Here is a 23,903-nt window from a genome sequence, read left to right on the forward strand (position 1 = left end):
TCTTATAACTTGTATAGATAACTACCAACTTATGCCCGCCTCCATTTTTGCTGAATTGTATCTAAATATTCAATGACTAAGTAAAATATTGGAAAACGAATTTACATCCATATTTAAATCTTAAGTTAATTGATGTATCTATCATATTATCCCTATAGTTTAATCTAGGTACTTAAAATTAATATTTCATTTTCAATCTAAAATGTTATCTATTTAGGTTTTTAATTAACTTTTAGAACTGGAACATAAATGATGTAAGATCAATGAGACATTCGTTCGCATTCCCTGGGGTTCGTATGTATTTATGAGTTACAAATATAGTCATCAAATATCATGTTTATATTTATTTTGCTTTATTCAAACATGAAAATAATTATAAAATATATGAAACTATATGACAGGAGGTATTGAATGAAATCCCTGAATGAAAAATAAAACAAATCCTAGTACACATACTGTTATACGAGCATCTAGCACATCGTTCAGCGACTTCCAAGGTCTTTAATACTCTTAATTCTTATGATGTATAAAATTAAACTACCTAATATCGTATATTTTATACAATATTGTGCTGTTAGACACATATAATGTATCCGCATAATAATTATGTGCATTTTCAAAAAATGTCGTATGTGATTTTTCATGTAGATTTTGTCAATAACATAAAAACCAATATTAAAAGATAAACAAGCAAAATATTATGATAAAAATAATTATTTGACAGTATATTTTGTTGAATTTTAAGGCTGATCGTTTTATAAACTATTTTGATACAGGTAACTTACTGGTATAAAAAGAAAAATGTTTATGAAATGTTTCAGTTTCATTCGCTGAAAATATCACTGATGATGACATTATGCATGATATGCTTGGTGACATTGTCGGTAAATATGATACTGTTTAAGTTATAAAATCAGTACGCTGATTTTCATAGTTCACCTTATCCGACCAACTATTTAGACTTAATAGGAGAGTGCGGTACCGTCTCCTCGGTTCGCCTATAGCTTTTTACCTAATAATATCCAACCAGACTGTCTTACACACTACCTGGAAGAAGATACATACCCGTGACCGCAGGTTGGATATGGATACCCACATACAGGTTAGATGACTTTACCCAACCCAGGCTGACCCACATAGGTTGTACGCCTGTAACGACGTCGAAAACTATATATTATACTCTACGGGTGGTCGGATGGTCGCTCATTAGAAGGTATGACGTCCCGCGGGACTCAGTATTATTATTGAAGTATATTAATATGATAGTTTTAAGGTAATTATTATTATTACTCGTCACGTAGTAAAAAAGGTAATATCTACATAATAATCGTTAGTTTATTAATTATTATACGTCACTCGTGGCTCAAAAAGCCAATTTTCAAGTTCAATAATAATATGTTATAAGAATGTACACAATACGATTTGTAACGATTAGAAAATAAGCAATTCCATAATATTACCGTTAAATAACAGTTAAATTATATTAATATTTTTTATTAGTAACGCAAATATCAACCGTACAAGTAAAAAAAAAAAAATGCCACCCGATGTGATTGAACTCTTATCAAGAAATCCAATAACACGTCTTTCTGAAAAAAAAAATATGAAATTCAAAAATAGTTAGTGAATTGACAATTATTTATATTCATCCGTTCAATGTATGGCGTTGTAGGTAATCAATCAATTATAAATGTATAAATGTTTAATGTTATCAAGTATATATGCTTTATTTACATATCGAGTGTTATAATCTATTCTATTTCTAAGTATGGGCATCCATTTATTCTTATATGATCAACTAACAACTATATTACACAATATTATATTTTCTACAGAGTTGTATTGTTTTTATTTATTGGTTATAAATTAAAGTGATGTGTGTTGTTTTTATTCGTATTAAACGGGATGATTGTAATTAAGCCTCAAACGTTTATCACTTAACAGAAACGGTATTTTCATTTACGATAAAAAACCGAAAATGACTGTTATAATAAATATGATATGGACTGCCAACAGAAGTAAACATTTTGTCGGCAAAACATTTACAAACTTCTCTTTCTTGAAAAACCGTTTTAAGATCGTTGTTGGTTTGTCTAGTTGTTCGACTTTCATCTGTAAGTTACATTCAACATTATCAATCTCAACAGTAAATTAGTTTTGAAACAACTTAATATTATTTTTATAGTTGTTGCAATCAGCGAATCTAGTTAAAAGTTCAGTTTATAGCTCTTCACTGATGTTTAATAATATTCTGTTTTTGACAGTTTCCATACTTACTTATGATTTATGAAACCAGAAAAGTGATTTTAAAAGGATCGATCGCAATTTTAAAATATAAAGGTACAAATTGATTTAAGCGCTGTCCATCATTATAAAAAATGTAATAATTAGGACTGCACATGATGTATTATACTTTTATGCTTACTGATAATTATATTTTTTTTTCTTGATTTTCAATGAATTTAGCAAATTTGTTACCATATCAGTGTTCTTAAATAGTTTTTAGTTTCATTGGATAGCAAAGATAATTTTCTTTTTTATAATTTCGGTAAATGAGGAACCGTTTCAGAGACACGCCTTGAACTCCCATACTTATCATCAAGAATATTAAGGTAAATGACTAACGTCAGTGCCACCCCCGGTCGTCAATTCAAAATGTAAAAAAAAGAGGTTACAAAATTTGTAGATTCTACTACAGCACTTTTACTGTACCATAAATATTCTTATCTGTAAGTATAAAATATCAATACACACAATATACTGCGTACGTAGGTACGTATACTTTAAAGCTGACTGTTTATTCTGAACAATTTACTAAATATATTATTATATCCACAAACCATTGAACAGATATCAGATAGATACCCTACAAGGTTCATATTATTTATTTGCTGTTTTTACAAACGTTATTTTGTATAATATGACATTTTTTTTTTTATCTAAAATTATTTTTCCGTATGAAAATGATCTACATTGATGTAGGTACATCCAATATTTCGTTATCACATAGGTAATATTGTAAAATATTATTATTTTATCGTTTTTTTAATACTGAGCAACAAGGCTTCAAATAATAAAATAATCGAAGATCACGGCCGTCGTTCTTATACATCTTGTTTCTAGGTATACAGAGTGTTTCCGAGAAAACATGGAGAATTATTTCATGTTTTCCGGCGGAATCGATAGTTAATATTGCGTTTCACGGACGACATATGTTTAAGGGTGTACTTATGGTACTTATTTCATTAAAACAATTTCAATGCGATTATAAACAATATGTCACACCGTGAGAATTATGCAGTCCTTAAAAATATAGAATGTTTCCCTGAAAATATCGAGAACTATTTCTCGTTTGCGATTGGAATCGATAATCTATTTCGCCTTTTGTGCATGTAATATGTTTAAAGAGTATATATATGTACTTTTTAAATTTAACTAAAACAAAACTAGATGCAATTATTAAAAACACACCTTGGTAATTACAGTGATCAAAAATACCTATTTTTATATGTCTTCCACCCGATGAGAATTTCTTACGGCGACCTCTGTAAAAGGTACCGGAAGTATCCCTCAAAATCTCGCATTCGCAAAACGAAAAATAATGGAGTTTGACTTCACTCTAATCTCAGATGATTCTCACAGAAATACCACAGAAAAACCAAGTATGATTTTATTTTCACGCTGACGTGCATTTGTGTGGGATCACGTTAACAACACCAAAATACCTTTAGGTCGTTATTGCTCGTTGCTGTTTATCGATTTTATAATATATTATGAAAGTAACAGCAAGTAGGTGCCTAAATCTTTAGTCGTTATAACCATAACTCACTTCCAGTTGGTTATATCAAGGCCGCAATTATGATAATACACTGTTTTGAAGTAGTTGTTTGTCAGGGGTCTAATGGTTCCACTCGACTTGCACCGCATCATGATAATAATGAAGATGCAATACCTACCCAAATAAGTCGATTACTTAACTAACTGCAGTTTAAGGCCATGTTCACGTTGTTATGGGATTTTGACGAAAATACTATAAAACATTCAGTTTCAAATATACGAAGTGTTATATATTACATTGGTCTTGAGCGACGTGTGATTGCGACGGGAAATATCTGAGTGATGCGATTGGGAATTGAGATTAATAATTATTTAGTCACTTTTGAGCAATATTAATAAAATTTTGCCATTTATAATAACATTATTACATCAATGGACTGCATTCGGATCCGTTGTGATGCGTATAACAATATCTCATTGCTGTCACTATTCGTCTAGAGTTTACCAGATCCATGTCAATAATAACGTAATATATCGTCGGGTTTTCTGTATATTTTATAACAATGTCACTTTGTCAGAATCGTTGAGTACCTATACGATAAGTACGGTGTAACGACTTGTGGTTGTGCTTGAGTTATTCCAGGCGTACGATGAAGAAACCCGATTCGACACTGCAGGACAGCTCGTCCCATTATAGTTTATCTCCAAATCACAAAAATATAATATAATAATATTATGTGTTTGTTAGAAAAAAAATGCATTGTGTTCAAATCAGGTATCAACGGTTCCGTTTCGTCTTCTGAATCAGCTACAGTTCAAAAAGGCCTAGACCCGAATCAAAACATTTAACAAAATAAGAAAATTGTTCGACGAGAAGTTTTTAATTTACGGGTGATTATTATATGCCGAGAAATTTTAACTTTATAAAAAATGAAATTGACTTTCTAGTAATAATTTTTTTTTGTCTAAGGTAGAAACATTTATGGAAAATCGGGTACTTAATTTTCAAATCTTAGATATAAAAAGAAACAATTTTATGAGTTTTAACAGAAAATAGTTTGCTGATTTTCGTGACTAATATTTTTTCTGCCCTTTAAAAACACTTACTGTAATACTCAATCACAAAGGTATCATCGCGCATCGGTTTGAGGGTTTTTCGTTCATTATTGTCAATCAGGATTTAGGTATAGCTCGAAAAGGCCTAGACCGGAAATTCAAAACCTTTTTCGTATTTTCTCTAATAGTTAGCATCGTCTCCACTACCCGACACGCATACATTTTAATATATGAATTTTTATATAATATCATAGTAGGTTCATTATACGACGGGTTTTGTATTATTATTATACAGTTGGAAACCCTTACCGGAATTGTTTATGTCTTGTCGTATCGGGAAATTGGAAATTTCGAATCGACGGGACAACGGCAACCTCCGCTCCAGTCATAGTGTCACACAGATGTCAACGATCAGTTCGCACTTCACTGGTTCTTCCCTCAGTGCGGTCTAAACGTGGCCATCGTATCGAATTAATTAAACTGAATAATATATTATTACGAAGTACGGTCTTCCATATGTATATTATTTGTGCCACTCTCCTTCATTCGACATGGTTAACTTTATATCATTATTATTATTATTATTATTATTATTATTATTATTGAACCTAACCATCGGCAACTATGACCATTTAACATTTTGGTAGGGTGGTTACGGTCGGTTTAGAAACACCACTGGGGTATGTGCGGCGAGGATTCGTCACTGAAAACCCGGGTGGTAACCCATCCAGAGCTAAAGTGACGTCGGGCGATGCACACAGTGATGACTGCGGAAAATCACCACTCCACCCCTGGCACCGAAATTATTTTTTTATGACCCATTATCCTTATTGGAGTTTGTGAAAGAGTCCTGCTGTATTCAGTCATTATTATCTGGCAAACTGTTAGAAGGGAGAAAATTGTGTAATACTGATGCGATAGAATACGAGTTGTATCATGAGCTGTTATGACTAGCGATTCATCTATATTTGCTCGCGATGTCAGCTAGAAATTTCGGTGGAGTAAAATCCTGCACCATTGCAAAGCAAATCGACGAAAAACTGTGATAAATTATGGCGTAAGTCTTCGAGTATATATTATTATGTCGATAAAAGATTATTATTGGGATTAGGTGAGCGAGAGGCGATGTTTTGTTTTTCTTTTGTTTTATTTTCCTGTTCGCGAACTAACTTTTTTTCGGTCAGAATGTGCGAAAGAATAGAATGTTCTGTAAGACTTTCAAGTATAGTCTTATCTATCGATCGAAAATCGAGACTCTATAGTCGGGTATCAACTTATTTAAAACGGTCACTTTTTGTTTCACGCCGTAGCTGCTTTTTAAATTCGAAATCTACGAAATTCGGCCGTATACCATTTATGGATAGTTTTAGAAAAGGGTAATTCTCAAATGTAAATGAAATGTACTATAATATAACGATGGTCGATGACTGTTCAATATAATAAACCTAATTTGAATTTTTTTGTAGAACTCATTATGTTGAGGTTTTAGTTTGTTCTTTGAAACTCCAAATATCTAAATATTGTTTTTTAAGTCAATATACTAAGTTTTCCGAAATAATGTTTACGATTTGAAATAATAATAATAAAAAAAAAAGATTTTGTTTTTTTATCATCCACTTTAATAGTACAATTATTTCAGGCAAAACAATAACTAATATAATATAAAGGAAAATTATCCAAGTCGTAAAAATTAATGTATTTTTCAATCTCAACTTTAAAATGTGATTGTGTTTCATGAAATCTTATAATTAATATAAGTGTGCTACGGTTCAATTGAAAGAAAGTGTTAACTCTTTATAATTATATTTAAAGACACGTAATAAAGCCATTATGTAGTATAGCTTAAACAAGTTTTGACATTTTGTGTACTTATCGGATATAATGTGTTTTTTTTTTTTGACAAATCGACTAAATCCATTAGCAGTGTATAATATTTGGAGACCAATTTTATCCCCAGATTACGCGTATAGTATGGATATTTTTCGATAGACCGATTCCTCATACCGAGACTTCATTGTATCAAAGTCGTTTGTGCAATAATTGAAACACTACAACACAATTATTGCGTCCGCTTAAACGCGATGATCACTTATACTAGAACAATATAGGTATACTTCTCATACATGCCATAACGACAGGGGAAAAAAATGTCGTTAAGATCTAATGTCCTGATATTATATTCGGGGTATAAGATAACTGCTGTAGTCCTAATTTTCTTCTAATGACAGACGCTATAATGCTTTTATGAACACTCTAGAAGGGTCTAATTATTATCCACGGGGTAGGTATATAATTTTATGCGACTTAAACAACAAACGCAACGCCGGTATAATAAAGTGTTGGCATGAAGTAGTTATTATGCTCGAAAAGAGATTGCATTAATATTAAAATAGAATAATGAAAAATAATGAAATGCAGACGTACCATTATAATAATATTGTCATCGTCTGAAATATGTTCTCTGTAGATGTGCCTAAACTGATGAAAACACAAAGTCAAAAACGACGATGAATAAAGAATGTTAGCCATGATAGATCTTGCTTATCATCCGTTTTGTAAATATTTTTGCAGACCATTCTCATTATAATTGATATTGTTATATTACATGGTAATTCTCTATTTTTCTTCAATAATGCAGTTATTCAAAATCTGAATTATAGAATTGTCATTTAAATATACTTAAAGACCATATTTTCAAATGATTGAAATCGTTTGTACTATTTAAAGCGTGTCTTGTGGATATATAACCATCTGTTTTTCAAAATGAGAAAAAATAGGTTTTTCAAAAAATGATCCACTGAATAATGTAAAGAAAAAAAAGAGGGATTCTCATTTGAATAACAGATGTTTGTATCGCCACAGTACAGTCCTTAATTAAGTGAAAAAATCGCAAGAGTTCAAAAATATGTGGTCTTTGAGTATATTTATAAATTCCAAAAGTCAGAATATGAATAAATTCATTATTAAAGCAATAAAAGGGGGTGAGCATACTTGTTATGAATCACCCTGTATATACTTAAATAACGATAATAAATTCAGAAATTCTATTTTGTTCCCAACTAGTACAGGCGAGTGGTACATTATACGTATATTATTATGTAAATGTTTTTTTAAAAACAGAATAGAATTTATGAGATGCAGGACAGGTATTTATTTAGCGAGCACACTGTATACATTTTAAAGTGAGTACTTATTCCGACAAACTGAATTAAACTCAAAGTAGGTGTATAAATAAAACAGAATTTCTAATCGAAACAGGAGCGCTTCGTTTGAGATATGTTATCGTTACGCGTTCTCCATAAATCTGAATGCATTTTTAGGCAGAAAATTGTTATTTCTGGGTCAGATTAAAAATTTAATTCACTATTTGAAAAAAAAAAAAATGTTGTCTAAAGCAATAATATAACAAAAATAATTATTTGACGTCTGATAATATTATATTGTCTAGTGCGTTATAGTCACCGACACACATGGAATGTTAGAGACGAAAATATGTGTGTGAAAAAGTTTTACTACGTGTCGCTCAAACTATAAAACAGAATCACAAACACGATGCTATAAAAACGAAAGTTTGCGAAGAGCCGTTATTTTTAATTTCCAGTGTCTATAAAGTACTTGCGTAAACGTTACCATTTGGGTTCCAAAACACGGTTTTCCCGAGCCATTCGATATCGACCAGTACTTTTCGGAACAGATAATTCGTACAAATATAAACAGTCGACCATTATTGTACACTTAATATTTAGTTTTGTCACTTATTCACCGAGAATTCGTACACCGACAGTAATAATATAATGTGAGCGTGTTACAGAGTCGTTTGAGAATTCGCATCATAACTGCGTGTGCATATTCATGGTGTGCGTAGTATTTATTTGGACAATATTAAGACATAAATTCGTATCAATATCGAGAAAGTTTCGTTTATTTGACATACCTATACTACCTACCTGCAAACAATACATTGTTCCCGTTTACTATGTTTTCTATGAACTAGAATACACACTAGTGTGTATTGAATTAATATTTTAAACACATTTATAAAAATAATTTTGTAATCATTTTTTTCTTATTTATTTCAACTGCTTTAAGCGGTTATTGGCGTTTCTCAAATATATTATATTCTAAATATTTTAAGTATGATGCTTGAAAGACCAGCCATGTCAATTTGATTACATGTGATTAATATTCTATGTGTATGTGTCATATATTCTGGACCAGGTTCGTCTCTTAATCGATGTCATCTCCGTGTTGGGGGGCTAGTTTTTCACATGGTTTGTAGGGGAGCACCAGTCTATCGATGTGGTTCTTCGTCAGGAAGGAATCCAGGTGGAATAGTAATTATTATTTAAAGGGAATAATATATTTTGTAATCTTAGCAATCGATTGCAAAACTCCAATGTAGGTTCCTAAAAATAAAATATGCAAAGAAAAATAAAATACTCATTTTTTTATTTATGTCATCAGCTTCAACTTCTAAAAACACATCTACTTATACCAATTTAAATTTAGATTGGATTTATTTAATTTGTATTGTATAAAGAAATAATAACATAACCCATTTTTATTTACAAATAAGTACCTAACAGCATTTTTGTCGTATACGTATTGGATTTTAATTAATTAATTTGTTCCGTTTACTTTAAATGTTAAATAATGCACAGGTTTTACGATTTTTATTCGCCGAAAAAGTATTCTAAACCAATTATTCTCCCGTTGCCGTTTAAATGAACATTTCGATCAATAATATAAAATATACTGCGCATATTGCAGGTATATATTTTTCACGTCTTTACTTTTTGTCAAAAAAAATTGTTTAATGAATTCGTACTGATGTGTATAACCAACCGTATAACTGCTGTATATTGTGTTATTACATAATTCATATTGAATATTTCAAAAAGAAATTTAAATATTCGCAAGGAGAAAAATAATTAGGTATTTAGGGAAAAAATCCATTGGTATAATGTTATGATATTATTTTAATAAAAATATCATATTTGTAATATCGTACCTTTCATGCGCATTTCAGTGTTTTTACGACGACCGTGTAAAATACTAATTATAATTATACTGTTCGGAGTCATATTTTTTTTACACGGGCGCACGCCGTATGCTTATTATAATCGTCGTGCATTGACCTTGAAAAACTTTCCACCTGCTCTAAGTACGATTTCTACATACAGGAAAGTAAAATGAAATAAAAAGCCGAAAATTAAATTTTTTACTGGTAAAAAGGACAACAACTATTTTAGCACCTGCCGTGTGTTCAGATCATTACGCCTTATGATATGACGACGAAAGTCGATGCACGTGAATAGAAAATAAAACTATAGATAGAAAATTTTTTCAGAAACCACTCCGATGTCGATGATGGAACCAAAATATTATGCTCCTCGGCTACAAAACTGTCAAACATTCAGTTTTTTTTAAAAATATTTTTTAAAGGATGTCGTAATGTATTACATCGTACAGATAATGCATATTTTATTCCTCAATTCACTGTCAGAATTTAAAATACAAAATATGTTACTTTATCTATCTGATGTTATTTTCAAAATCTTTTATTGATTTAAAATATAAATATCTTATCATCGTGTTAAATTCTTATCGGCGTAAGTACAAACATTATTTTTTGAACTACACCTCCAACACTAGTGCAACTTAAAGGGCTGTGCAAAAATAATCAAAATATGTTTTATACATAAATTATTATATTATGTAATGTTTCTGCACAATAATAAATATTACTATATTACCATCGAAAACTACGGACGACCAACTGTATACGATTTAGGCATTATTTATAAATAATAATACAAGTCCATTAAGCATAAATAAAAAAATGGATACACAAATGTCCAGACAATCCGTTTTGACGGCGTTAAATACGATTCGTTGCTCTCAGCCGTAGAATCTGGAATATGTGCATCATTACTATCGGCTGAAACCGATTGAGTTTCTGTCTTAATTTCTGAAATAACATGCATATCACATAAGTTCAAATCGGAATCTGTTTTTCCTAAATATTACATCATCACATTGCAAGAATTAACCAATAATCATTATTCTACCTATATTGGTAGTATTATAATGAAAAATAATTAAATTTGAATTTATTTAGTTGTTAATTAATTCTTACTACCCATGTATTTTTTTAGTTTTTGACGAAACCCCGCTATTGAAATGTTGGATAAACTCTGTGTCGCAGCTGTTGATTGATCGGCTAAAGGTTTTTCAAATTTTTCAGATGTATTGTCCATCAGATTATTAGATAATGTGTTTTGAGAATCATCTATTGACCGGTCTTTAGACATTTTTGAAATAAGTAATAAAAAATTATTTTACAATCGATAGATATAATTTGTAAATTCCAATTTTGATTTACAGAATTTTTTCATATTAATTGTATAATAATACAAACATCATAAATTGTGTCCATAGATACAAGACATACAATCATGAAAGGACCTATATTTTCTACTAACAGGTGGATCTATAGAGCATTGAAATTTGACGCCAATCATGGACCATAAAATTTGTGCTTATGTGTCGTCTATTCCATAACATTTTTTAAAACACTATAATTATTTATAGGTAATTTTAATTAATAAATAGTTTTTTTTGAAAATAAAAAGGTTCTGACTAAACACGGGCAATAATATACCTTATAATTTATTTTTATAACACGTAATAGAATCTAACAACTTAATTCTAAAATTTTCAATGGCGTAATCACAGTCAGGTTAACACAGATAGAAGCTTTAACTATATTATTACAACTGTGAAGACAACAAAAAAATTACACAAGTAGGTAATATCCTTTCTTAATGATAATATCATGCACTATTAATAGCCTTACAATTTGAAATTATTTAATATTCGTCCTACATAATCCAAAAATTAAAAGTAACAAGTTCATCTAAATGCATCAACGCAAATACATTTTTTAAATAAAAAAAAAAGAAAATTAAAATAAAATCAAAAGTTTCAAAAGTTTCAAAGTATTTTGAAAATCATACCATGTCTATAAAATGGCAATCAAAATATTTGTTAGATATTATGCGTCATGTGCCTGTGAGTTTTCGTTTTTTAATTACAGTGAAAAAACAAAATATTATATTCTCTCAAAAATGAGAGAATAAATAATGAAAATTTCAGTAATAAAGTTTTATTAAAAAAACACTAGGATTTTTTCTTTTCAACCCTCTCTGAGTACCAACCAGAATCCCCCATTGAAACTAAAATCGAAGGTTTTTACTGATCCGAGTTGTGACGTCTGACACCCAAAAAACAACACAGATCGCTGTGAAACCAATAAATTCATCACTATATACGCTCAGCGTCGAATGCGCAGACCGGTGAGAGATTAAAGATTTCGGTGAACGTGGGAAGTTACATTATTCTTAGAGCGAGATTATATTCTACGGGTTCCGGAAGGATATTCGAAATCGTTTGCCCTCATCCAGCGTTTCCCTCTTCCACTTCCGGTCGGGTCGTATAAAACACGCCGGGCATGTGTGGTTATAGGTATACCCCGTGAACATAATGCGTACAGTGAAAAAAAAAACGTTAATGGCATTTCGAACGGTATTTAAATATGAAATAAAACTCATTAGGAAAAACGATTACGAGTGTAAAAATATTTTAATCGTCTACACGTGTTGCGTAGTGAACAGTGTAGTTTATCGCTGGTCACACTACACTAATGCAGATATCCTGCAGTCCTTTAATCTATTTTCGTCGAAGACCGATATTAATTGTTCGACGACTGACGCAATAATCCGCGACAAATTAATGCCTCCGGCCGCACAGACTGAAAACAATATGATTTCGATTTAACTGTGATTAATTTACAAAAGGACGGTACATTTTTTTTGTATAATTTAAACCCTCATAAGTATATAGATTAAATATAATTGAATATCAGTCTGTAAATATTCGATGATTGATAAACCGTCCAAAACGCTTTGCAGTGAGTGCGTAGGATTCCATCATACGAATAACCGCGGAGGGTGACCCACTGCCGGTCTGAGAAGTATTCGGATAGAGAACCCATCGGACGGCCCACTATTTCACAGGGTTGCAACAATCACCAAACATTTAACGAATCAATATTGAGAGCTAATGGTTCCTTCAACACGATTTAGTGGCCCATTAAATTGTGTTGAACCATTAAATTAATCAATTTTTCATGCAAAATTTAACATGGTCCACAAGTTCTCATTGGTTATCGGCTTCGGTAGTCGTTTGCCTGCTGACCATTGCAGTAGACATGATTTTAATATGAGGAAGGGGGGGGGGGGTATCATAATAGTTATACACATTAAATAGTAAATACATTTATATACTCTCTATGTTGTAAGGGTGGTTTGGGTGCCCGAACTCTCCCCCTCCCCCCAATTTTTCTTCAGCTCTGCGGCTGGCGGTTTTCCGGACTACTAACTCGGACGACTTTGTCAAATACTGATGCTCAAATTATGTTGTATACATTAGAAATAAAATTTAAAGAGAAAAACCGAGATCAACTTGTTTACATTATCTACTAATATAATAAATATTTTGATGTATTTACATTTTTTATTACAAATGACATATAATATTTCGGTCGGGGAATATAAATTACCGTATTGGATTTGTTGACTTCAACAAGTTAGGCGTATTATAACTCCAAAGTAGACGTCGTGAGAATGTTGAATAGGATAACCTAATTTACCTCATGCACAAATGTGTACCTTTAATAATTAGTCTAAACAAAAACAAAAACTGTTTTAACAACGATTACAACACTTTCTGTAGTTATTAATTGTTATTTCGTTAATTTAAAAATATTAACTGATAGCATATTTTCTGATACTTACTATTGTTTAAAACAATGTTATTTTACGTACAGTTTTGCACTTTTCAAAAGTCACAAGAAACTAAATGCTTAAGAACTCACGTATTTGTACTCACTACAATGTTCCATGTTCAGAGAGTTATACATTTCGCGATTTCAGCACCTCCTAAATTCGAACAACTTAATTTTAATTTAAAAGATTGCTATTAACCTTTGTTATAGCTGTGAGTGTTACAAAAAGTCAAGTACAAAAAAAAAACTTTTTTATTCATGTTTAAAAACAAACAGTGCTACTCAAGGTGAAAATAAAATGCACATAAGTTCACGTTCGTTATGACTTATGAAAAAAACAAATCTTGATTTTGTAACGTCTACAGGTCAATTATTTGTTATAATATTATACTCATACGACGGTTAACCCTTTCAGTACTGATGGACATACACATACTCGTCATAGTCTATAAAATACTATCAAATTTAAATATCACGGTGACTTGGTCAATATCGTAGTATATAATGTTCTATGTCAATATCGAATAATTTTAATTTTTGACTTTGGCACACACCTGTATGTACCATTGAAACCGGCTTCAATAGTTGGAAAAAATATATGTTTATTTCTGTAATACAGTAGAGTAGCAGTGTAAACAAATATGCAGCAATGAAAGGGTTGATAGTTACTACATAATACGTGCTGGGTGTGTCGTTTGAAAAACAGGGTAGGCATTAATGCTATGTAATACGAACATTTGTATAGTCAATTTTAACTATTTTTTTTTTTTATAGTTCCGTTTGCAAAAATATTTCTATTTATGGTAAACATAAAATATATTGTGATGTAACTTGTAGGCGATAAAATGCACTAAAGTCGCGTGCATATGAAATCTACCTGTCCATGTGACAAAGTGTCACAAAAACATATATATTGTCATCTTAGACACTCAGGTATGAAAAAAGCTTCTTTTTGAATTCAAATATTATAAATAATTGGGTACCTGTTGCTTTTTTTAATAAACACGATAAAACGTTGAATTCCACGACAACCTGTCTTGAACCTATTCTTCGGCGAACGTATGCAATATTATTTTTTATGCATTTCAATAATAAAATATTGTAACGCGGCGTTTTCGTATATGCAATTTTGGTACACCAATGTAGTGCGTTCATCCGAGACACATTAAACGTTAATTAAATAACAGTTATGAAATTTATAAATAAATTAGGGTGCAATACGTATAGATCATATTAGTTTTATTCTGAAAGAAAATATACAAATTCAGCTTTAGGGTTGAGAAAATAATTTAGTTTAAAAAAGTTTTTTATTGTAAAATTGTAATTATAATATAATAATAATATTATGATGAGTTTTGACAATGGTCGGTATATAGGCTATATAGCCAATAATAATATTGACTATTATGACAGACAATTAAACGTGAAAAATGAAGTTGCAGTTTCTATGTTTTATATTATAGGTGCATATAATAGCAGTATCAAAAAACACGATGAACAACAAATAAATTGAGACGAAACTCATGAACTAGGTATGTTACGAGTTGTCTACTAAACGGACTGTATCTACAAGTAAATAAAATATGCGAAAACCCCGACAGTGTTCAAAAAACGTAGAGCCGCTTTCAAAAAGTTTTCAATATATTAACAGACTTGCTTGAAAATAATAATATTATTGCATTTTCAGTGGTCGCGGCGCTCGCTCTACAGCTACACATTTCGTGCACTAAAAACGAACATCGTATGGCACCTCTTTTAATAAGCACAGTAAGTGTCCGTCATAGGCACAGCATATTATTAAACAGAGTGATTCACTAAGCATGCTCACTCTCCCCCCCCCCCCCTTTAATGCGGTTATTCAAAATCTGATGTTTGGAGTCTTTAAATATATATTAAAAGTAACTGTATTTTCAATTTTTTGAAATATTTTTTCCGCTCAAGGAGTGAAATGTGGCGATGCAAACTTCTGTTTTCAAATAAAAAGCCCACTTATTACCGTAAACTATTTAGTTAATATTTCTTTTTAACATTTTGATGTACCCATTCAAAATTGGTGCAAGTAGTTTCTATTACTGCAGCTCAAAAACTAGTTGTTTGAATTTTGATTTTGATACTTCAAAATGTCCAGAAAAATTATTTGGTAAATAAATTGCAACTGAAGAGGGGAGATTTCGTTTAAAAAGTAGAAATTTGAATCACCACATTTCGCTCCTTAAGTTTTACTACAAAATTCATTAATTTAAAAAAATAGTGTTTTTCCTATATAACTATCAAAATTTCCCGAACTCAGAATTTGAATAATTTCATTATTAAAGGAAAAGTCGGCGTACTTGGGGAACCATCCTGAACTTACTGCTGTCGGGTGAAGTGGGTATAATATGTACCCATATATCCACGTCGTGTGCTGCGATCCTAAAATCGTATCGACGACGGCGTGCGGGTTGCCCTGAAGGGGTGATGCGGGATTTCGTCGGTGTCGGTGTGCGTGCTCGATTTCGGGTTAGGCCCTCCTACGAGAACACCCCCCCTCCCCACACACACACACACACACACACACACACACACACACTCGCACACGCACACAGGATGTGTCTTCGTCTCACTACCGCACGAACAGTCGACGACGACGGAACGAATACACCGGAAAATATGTCAAATACAGTCGCCAAACAACGGCAGCTGCAGAATTTAGTGTGTCCGCGATTCGACAGATAAGCCCGCGGCCGTGTCACACCCGTCGCCGAACATGGAGCACTACACGACGGCGGAAGGAACAGTGTAACCGCATCACCACGACCACGTTTAACCGTAAAACGCGCACACCGGTGTGGTCTCTCCGGCCGTTCGGAGAGGCGATATCTTTCGTAAAAACCTATATGCAACGTATTTACAGTACGCCAAATATCGTGTGCGTCTTTACCGTCGGCGTGTGCGAGAAACGATTTCCGGTTAATTTCTTGCCCCCCCCCCCCCGACGGCGGCGCTCGGCTTGCATAAAAGTAAAAAGAAAAAAACCGTTACCAAAATATTCACTCGCACTGCATGATCGCCCTATGTATTATATAATTATACCGCCATTTGTAAATACCGAGTCCGTATCATCGCTCGTATATGAATCATTACGATCGAATTGATTTCGTAATTTTCTCTTTACGGCGTGTTTGAGGTTTCTCAAACGACTTACGTCGTTGCAGTTTTGGCTAGCGTTTTTTTAAAAAAAAAAAAAACTTTTTTTTGTGGTCTGCAAATCACTCGTATATCCACCCGAGAGTCGAGGCCGTGCAACGTGCCGTATCACATACGTTGAACTAGATATAAGTCTTAGTGCACTCGGTCGACGCCTCCGGTTATATCCGCCTCGGACCCGAGAAAACCAACATTTTCGTATAACATATTAGCGCCGAAACAGTACGTTCTGCTGGGTACTAAATTTTGAGTCCGGAAACGACGTAAACAGCAGCCGTTTCTTTTTTCCGGCTCTGCAGTTGCCCGTGTGTTATTCGGTACAAAGAATAATGCGTAGTCTCGAACGCAATTCTCTTCCATCACACCCAAGTACGGTACCGGGTTGAATATGATCAACTGTAAATCGATTGACTCTTGGTGGAAAAACGTCATATGTTAAAAATGCTGTGCAAGATGAGCTTCGTTTTTATCCGTAAAAATACAATAATAATTTCTAATTTGCCAATAGAGAAAAGTTCATCATTTTTTTCGGTAACAACATGTCAACGTAGATCTCATTAGTTGTTTACGACATTGGCACAGATGCACCAAAATATCTGTCATCATTAAATTGTAGATTTAAAGTAGACTTCATAGTCCGTATATTATATTTCGGTAAGTTGTGTTTTGTGTCGGTTGAAAATTGTAAGCTCGTTAGTGTTATAAACTTGCGTACAACAATATCGTAATTCCACGAATATGTATAAAATTGAAAATACTAATGTGAATATCAATTTTTTTGCAACAAATAATTAGTGTATTTTATACTATTATTATGGTTCTGAATTGAATTTGATCAACTGCAAGTCGATTGATCCTTAGTAAAAAGGACAGAAAAAATCTTGTATATCAAAGATGCCGTGCAGAAAATTCAGGTTGCCATTATCGGTGAAGAGGGGGAAGGGGCGAGTAGATACTACGTGTCGTTTTTATTCATAAAAATGTAATAACTCGTCGAGAAGACTTCAAAAATATTTTAGTGAATTGTATTTTGTATCGGTTGAAAATTGAAATTGTAAACTCATTAGTTATGAACGCGAATAAAAGAATATCATTATTTCATGAATATTTATAAAATTAAAAATACTAATATGATCATCGATTTTTGTACAAAAATATAAGATTTAATTTTAACATATGAATGTACCGATTTTGCACAGCCAATGTACACTGTTTAATATATTATTAATAACAATTCATTTTTAAATACGAATTAATTGATTACTGCCGAACACTCTTCTTCGAAAATAGTACATTATTTATCTGGATATTATAATATCATGGAAGCGAATGTCTGAATAACCGAATAACTGTATAATAATTGATAGAATACGAAATATTTAATAATCCATTTGCGATCATTAATAGTGTATAAATAAATTTGGATGTATATTATGTGGATTCAATCTATTTATTAATTATTTAATGAGCAAATGATGAATCCTAACGTATCACAATATTCATCGTAGGATATTACTTTAACTGCTAATTGAATTGCTTTTTGATGTATACAATTATTTGTGTGCTCTACAATAGGTTTAACACGTTATTTATTGTTTTTTTTTAGTCCATGACTCAGATTTAATTATTGATTTTTGTTCTTAAAACGTACGGACACCAAAATGTATTATATACGCGATAAAGAATACACGACTACACAAAAGATACAATAATGGGATATTACTTGATTGTTGTATGCCATTATACTATTATGAAATGTCAATTAAAATGTATTTACTTGCAGAGGACAACCGAATTTAAAATGTGACCATAATCACATTGGAATGACACTTTTTATGTGCCATTCCAGCGCACATTAGAATATGGTAAAAACCCTCATTTAATTAGAACCGAGCAACATGTAAATAGTTTTTAAATGTAACTCTGTTTTTATTTTGATTTATGTTTTACTAATTTCATCACTTACTTATCTATATATTGTAAATTGTTATAATAATTGTTATAATTGTACATAACTAAATTGCAATAAGGCATTTAAAATTATTTTTAATTAATTATTAACCAAACGTCTAAACGACTTAAATTCTAATTCTAGTAACTTGAATTCAATAGATTCAAACATGAAAGTGCGTACTATTACACGTGAAATATTCCATAGATACCTGCACTTTTTAAATGTCGTCCAAACAAAATGATCATGGTTATTTCTTTCTTGGCTGTATTTTTATTCCTGATTATTTGCTTTTTTATAACAATATATATTATGGTATTAGCGTACCCATGGACGTTCTGACGCAGATTATAATATATTATTATTGCACTAAAATTCATAAAATTGAAAAGGTTTTTTTAAATAATTTATTACCGAAGTTTAGTTGTGTGTACACGTTTTCATTAATGCACGCATACGTAATAACCATACATAATAAACTACGAACTATTAAGATAAAACAATGGGTTTATTTCAAATATTAATATACATATTTTCCTAGTAACTCTCAATTAACCTCCGTATATTTTATTTAATCGACGTTACCGTGATCACAGTGTAATAATATTACTACGATAGAATCAAATTTTTGAACCCAATAATTCATAAAATATAAAATGTTGTCGTATTTTAAGGAAACTTGAGTCCGACAACTATATAGGGTGACATTTCCGAGTTCCAGTAGATTTCTCAGAAAAAATACGAGACAAATTTAATGAAAAAAGTTTTCTCTAAAAGTTTACACATAATTACTCGTCATTTTTTCATAATATGTAATAAAATAAAATCAGCTCTTAAAAATGTATGTTTTTCTGTGAAATTTTTTTATCGTATTAAAAACAAACAAAAACGATTAAAAAGTTAAAGCTGCTTTATTCACAGTTTATCATAACTTGTTGAGGGCGAATTTACAATTTGTTTCATTCCATATCGTATAATATATCGGTAACAATAATATTATTTTTATGCCCCTTCCCTCGCCACTGTTTTAAATGTCTCGACCGACGGGAGATTATTAATCCCTGTCATTATTTATTTTTCTTGATAGACGAACCTAACCAAACCTTACGCAAACGACGACGACGATTATTCGATATCACAAAATACCGAGCTTGAATCATATAACATATTATTATTATTATTATTTTATCGAGTTTTATGTATTGCGATTCTACGCAAATACTACGTATATATAGAATTCCAAGATAATTATATATAATCGAGGCCTGTATACATATTATTATAAAATAATCGTGCAAACATTTTAGCTGGAATGAAATTAGTTTTTAATTTAAATGTGAACACACGCACACACACACACACACACACATCACATGTAATTCACCGCAGGTGCATTGCAACTGTAAAGGGCAAGGAGAAACAAAAAAAAAAAACGTTGTCGAGTAGCGACTGCTAATGCGCTGTGTAAATGAACCTACGCAGCACGCGAAAGCTTATACGAATTCATTTTCGTGTAAAAGTACGTAAATATGTTATTCGACGCGATTACAAAGGCGAATCATGTGTATTAAAATTAAATTTCTGGTTTTGATCACACCCGAAAAGAGTTCTTTTCTTTTAAATAAAAAAAAAAATCAACGAAATCCGACTATTCTACAGGGCGTGAAAGTTTTTCCTGTGAAGTCATTTTTGTAGATATCATACACCTACGACCCCCCTCTAAATAGGCATCGGGCAGTAGATTAGTGGTGAAAAAATATTACAATTAAGGTTGTAACTGAAATATAAAATATAATTTTCAAATTGTATGGATTTTATAGTTGGATAAACCAGCAACGACGCCGCGCGATACTATTTCAATCAAAAAAATGATTCACTTTGCATCGAATAAAATATTATTCAAAAAAATGTTTATATGTTAATCGCAATTTTACAAATGTACAACGCATCTATTATAATATGGCTTCGGATTATCTAGGGGATTTATGATGGAACAAATCCGCATGGATTGCATTATTTTCTCATTGACTTCCGGCGATTTCATCGTCGTCGTCCACGTTAATCGTTCGTTTTTCAATATTGAACTATTTATACCTAATGGATACGATAGGCGACAGTTGACTGATTTAATGGTTGTTTTTGAATAAAATACCATCTCGGGCACTCTGTGCGTATAGTTGCGTTGTGGTACATTAAACAACTGAAATAAACATTTTATTTATTTTTACGACTTTGCCTCTTCGCTTGACCTCTTCTTCGCATCGACAATGCTAGCAAAGTTTCCATTTCTATCACAACCTATACATGTAATATGTATTTATCACTCGATTGGAAATCACAATAATCTTTATCGTTTCGTTTAAGTGCACATTACAATAATATTTTTTTTATAAATAAACACCATTCATCATACTGCACTCGGTGCTGGTTAGTTACGAAACTTTGTTTCTTCTTTCTTGGGATAATCTCACAAAAGTTTATACTTTCCACTAACAGTTACAGTTGTTATAAATTTAGTTTTTCGCGAAAATTTCTGAGGCAGGTAATTAATCGTTATGTTACATTACCTATATTTTTATACAATTTTGCCAGTTAAATGTTGTTTTAACGAATACAGTTTTCAGACCAACTTCGTGTTTGTTTGCTTGCAAGCGTGGTTCAAAATTGTTGTTGATATATTATACGAATTCCTCAAACATGTGTGATTTAATAACCGAGCGAAAGTCTTACAGTTTACGAATTGCTGAACGTTCATAATATTTACTTTAATTCTGTTTTTGCATGTGTTCAGCGAAATCCGGTTAAGCTGAGTTGTTTCTGACACCTGCTTGAACGCAACTCATTTTTCAAAGAAACTTTATAGAATACAATACATCTTACAAACTACCTACGTTTTGCTAAAACAAACATTTTAAGAATAACGCATTGCTGCAAACGTATTGTTTCTATAGATCCGTTCAAACACAATTTAGGCGCAGCGCTGTTTGATGCTTAACACATTCGCAGCGCACAATTAATTATTTAATATTTTTAAACAATAATGTTGTAATATTGTTACACAGGTACTACGTAACGAGCCGAAGCAAACAATTTTCAAACGGTAATTAAAATTGCTGATCACCGAAATGTACATAATTACTCATAAAAAAAAACAATTTTAATGGACGTTCGCATTAAGACATTTCCATCCGACTTCTGATTTCTCCTTTATTTCTTCATTTCATTCTTTCATTTATTAATTCTATATCTACACAGTAAATTAACCTTGCTGGGAATTTATCGTCGTGGATATTTTCCATAGAATTGCTTTTTTTATTTTATGAATCCTCGTCTAATGGACTGAAAAATTGGTAAATATATATTATTATATGGCCTTTCGTTTATCTATATTATTCGTTTAGACATTTTTGCGGTCTCGTGACCTATACCTACACCTGCCTATATAGATATATATATATTTTTTTTGTTGTCGAAAGTGATAGAAACTGGCCCCGAAATAGCCGAGCTTTGCACCATTTAAACACACGCACAGACCGACAACAATCTATTTAATTTGAAAACCCCACTCACAAGAATAACGGTTATTACTCCAAGAGACCGTTTTTAGTATGCTCTGAAATCGGTTTAGGTACCAAATTTGTTATTAATTCTCGTTCGGTAACGTAAACAATTAAATAAATACAGTACGCACTGGTGTAACTGCTGCAACAGCAGCAACATCATTTGTAAAGCGAAGATTGTGTTCGTGATACATTTAATAATAAAAAAGAAATGCTATAACTGCCTAGACATTTTTAGAAATTATTATACTTAACGTATTGCACGCATTCGACGAATGTTGCTCGTCACCTTGACAACAGTATCTCAATATGTGGGATTTGCAGGTTTTTTGACGTATACCGGTGAATATTCGTGTTTGTTATAATATTATGTAAACAAGTATCTCGGAACGAAAATAATATCGTCGTCGACAAAACGATACAACTTATTCTAAAAATGTGATTTTCCAGGAAACACATAACACCAATAACCAATGATATTAATATATTATAGACACGTACAGCAATATTTTAACGTTTATATTCTCCTTGTGATTTTTTTATATCAAGGACACAGTAAAGTTGTATCCTTGTTATCACAATGACACAATCACCTATCAGTTCGTATTTGAAGTCGATAACTATTTTCATAACCAGTAATAACCACATAATTGTAAGCATTTGACTTGGGTAGGATTGGATTCTACTTTCCGGTATCTGCAATATAACATGGTATGTACTTAAAACCACTAGGTAGCCACAAGATTCAGCCAATCATATAGCACTGATTTTTTTCCGAAAACCATGGTTCGTGGATGACGGATCACTGAGCAGTGTGAAGTCGCCATTGCAAGTGATATTTTCACTAAATTCAATGTTTTTTTTTTCTGTTAATGTTGATGAACATAACTCATTAATCAATTATTATTATCATGAACATAACGTACTCCACTATAATACATCACACGAATCAGGTTAATTGAACTCGCCATAATTGTGTTCGATTTCTAAATGTTGTTTGTAAAGTAATTACACCGAAGTTACTTACGTGTATTATCGTGTTATATTTAATTAAGTGCAAACCATGCAACCGAGTATTATAATATAGTCTTGCTGTTCAGTAATTCGTAAATAGTAGTTTTTTTTCGGATTATTTATCAAAAATATCTCGTGGGATTATTATTAAATTATTAAAATATTAAAATAATAATATTTAAGTAGTTTGATGAATTGATGTTTCAACTGAACCTATCTCTCGATATAAAATCCAAACATGCTTAGAACAATTATTATTACACGAAAAACACGATCGCTACCATCGCAGACGATTACACAGTCTTCAGATCACAATTCAATATAATAATCGAAACAAACACGATAAACCATTTTTCCGTTTTCGTATACTGAACGTCATAATAACAGACATGGTACGACGCGGTGTGTCAGTCGGTCTAAAAATAAAAACCTCCGAAGATATTATAACAGGTATGTAAATACAATTATTACGATATGACTAAATATTATATTCCATATTAGTCTTGGGTAT

General features: G+C 31.7%; 1 protein-coding gene across 1 annotated transcript in view; it reads right to left on the minus strand.

Moving 5' to 3' along the window:
• The window catches only part of LOC111028431 (adhesion G protein-coupled receptor E3-like), a 149,662-nt gene that overhangs the window by 111,482 nt on the left and 14,277 nt on the right, over positions 1-23,903 (minus strand). The window lies entirely within an intron of this gene.

The sequence above is a fragment of the Myzus persicae genome, unplaced genomic scaffold (assembly GCF_001856785.1).
Source record: "Myzus persicae strain clone G006 unplaced genomic scaffold, MPER_G0061.0, whole genome shotgun sequence".
NCBI classification, from domain to species: Eukaryota; Metazoa; Arthropoda; class Insecta; order Hemiptera; family Aphididae; genus Myzus; species Myzus persicae.